A 2,520-nucleotide genomic window follows, 5' to 3' on the forward strand; every position below is an offset into this window, starting at 1 on the left:
GGAAGGAGAAGGGGAAAAAATGTTGGGGGAAAATAATAAGCTATGCATATGCATTACACTCATTTCCTGTAAATTTTGTAACTACAATTTTAAATTGGAACATAGGGAAGAAAGGGAGCTTAAGAGGCATATCTGCTTGGTTGGAAATTCAGAAGAACAATATTTAGTTGTACTTTTAAATATTGTTCTACTGAATTCCAGCCAAGCAGTTATGCCTCTTCATCTCCTCCTTGTAGTATTCCAGTTTTCCCTAAAGCATAGCGAAAATGTGGCCATTTAGCATGATCGTTTCCACTCAAAGTCTGAAGGTGGACCCAGGTTCCCTTAAGTTATCTCCCAGACCAAACCCCTATGAGAAACAAGTCTAAATATCAATAAACTTAGAAATTGCAAATTATTGTTTAAAGAATGGAATGTAGTGTGGATTTCCAGGAAGGAGGGGAGCTGATTTCCAGAAGACCAAGAGATAGCAAAGTTTAGGGAGTTTGGTTGGAGGAAACAGGATTAAAAACTCTCAAAACTTGCTTTAGTTCATCAAGATTTCTATCTATAGATGAAAAACAATAAAGGAAACTCTTAGAAGTAATTTCGCATGTCTTTCTTGGTTTTTGGAGCTTCATAAAATCATCATTGGATTTTTAATAATACAATCAAATAAAGATAGAACAAAATCATTAGGTCAGGAACATTTAAGATCAATTGGGAAAGGAAAGGGAAAGAACTAGAGAGAAGAATAAAATATAGCAAATGGCTTCAATGGTCTCTGGTGTTTGGAAGTCAAGACAGCTGGCAGATGAACTCTCTGAATAATCACATTCTTTTCATAAGGAAATGGTTATGTTGAAAGATTTTCTGACCAGTCTCACTTCTTCTTGTTACTAAAACCCCAATTTATTTATTTATTTATTTTTAAAATATACATCAATATCAATACATGAACAGTGAAGCATCTGGGTATCATTCATTTGGATACAAATAGTAATGGTAGTAATAATATTTGTTACTTAAATCATACTTACGTAATTGTAATGTTATTATACATATTTGTGTTACAAAGTAGGGCTTCATTATTTAGTTTTTCAGCATTTTAGTCCGTCATTAAAACGTACATAGTATCACCATCTTTCAACATCTAATTTTTATATCTAGCTTTTACTTTTAGTATATTATATAGAAATATGTACAATAATATTCCCTCTATTTCTTTTTCTTTTCTAGCTCGTAGTAAAGCCAATCTTGTGTTACAAAACATTTCCTCTAACCATCATCTCTTACCCATTTTAATATTTCAATTCGTATTCGTTTCTTGACTTGCCTCCTAAACTCCTCCCTTGGGTCTTTATCTCTATGTACATCTTTCCTGTTTAACCTAAGTATTTCTTCCATCTCTACTATCTTTTGCTGCCAAGCCACCAGTGGGTCTGCTCAAGTCTCTATCTTCTTTTCAAGAATATCTTTCTGTTTATCCAGTTTATCTAATTTATAATTGTCAATATCACCATGGTATTTCAGGGTAGAGTATACATTATATGCCATCAGGATGCAATACAACATGCTTTGTCCATCTGTGATTAGTAATGATTACCTAGATAACCACTGCATTAAATTTATTCTAAAGCAGCTCCTCAAAGTGTGGTGGAGGGATCTTGGTCCTTGGGACCTTTTCATGGAATCTGAAGTCAAATAAATAAATATAGAAATCTAACAGATCATTAATAATAGAATAATCTAGACAATAGATAATTCTAATAGAATCATTAGTTTTTTTAAAGAATATGAAGGGCTTCTCATTTTTAAGAGGGTAAAGGAGTCCTGAAACCGAAATGTTTGAGAACTGCTGTGATATGGATTTCCATTTTTACTTTGTGATCAAGTACTTAGTACTTTTCTCACCTCATATGGAACGAATGTACAAAGACACCATTTGATTTCAAAAATGTACAGACCAGGACTAATAACATACCAATAGATAAACGTGGGAACTCAGATGAGTCACAAACATCTATATCAAAGTCTAACAAGACACACCTAGCTGAATCAGATAACTATAAGAACATATCAACATGCTTTTCTCAGACAGCCTAGGCCCTAGGCTGAGAAATATCCCAATCCCTAGCATAGTGATGATTTAGAGCTGGAACCTACAAGCAGGCTACTACCAGGTCAAGCATGCCGTAAAAATTTTCCCACATACCAGCATAGATAACATAATTTATTTTGATCCTCTGCACCAAGAGGAGGCCCCTACTGCTGTACTCTAGGTTACAGTATTTGGGAAGCATAGAGAATGAATGAAAAAAAATCAGCTAATAATTGTTCCTTAATTTCTGATTTCAGAAATTGCAGTGACAAAATGATCAATGGCTAAGAATCAAATGGAAACATTTATTATCTTAGAAAATTCAAATGGAATTAAAAAGATATTCTTCCCAGTCCCGTGCTATAATGCATGCACACACGTGCACCAATAAATATGGGGCAGATGGAATCTTGGTTTGACAGAGTTTGGTATCTGTTTGT

Source organism: Thamnophis elegans, chromosome 3 (assembly GCF_009769535.1).
Source record: "Thamnophis elegans isolate rThaEle1 chromosome 3, rThaEle1.pri, whole genome shotgun sequence".
NCBI lineage: Eukaryota > Metazoa > Chordata > Lepidosauria > Squamata > Colubridae > Thamnophis > Thamnophis elegans.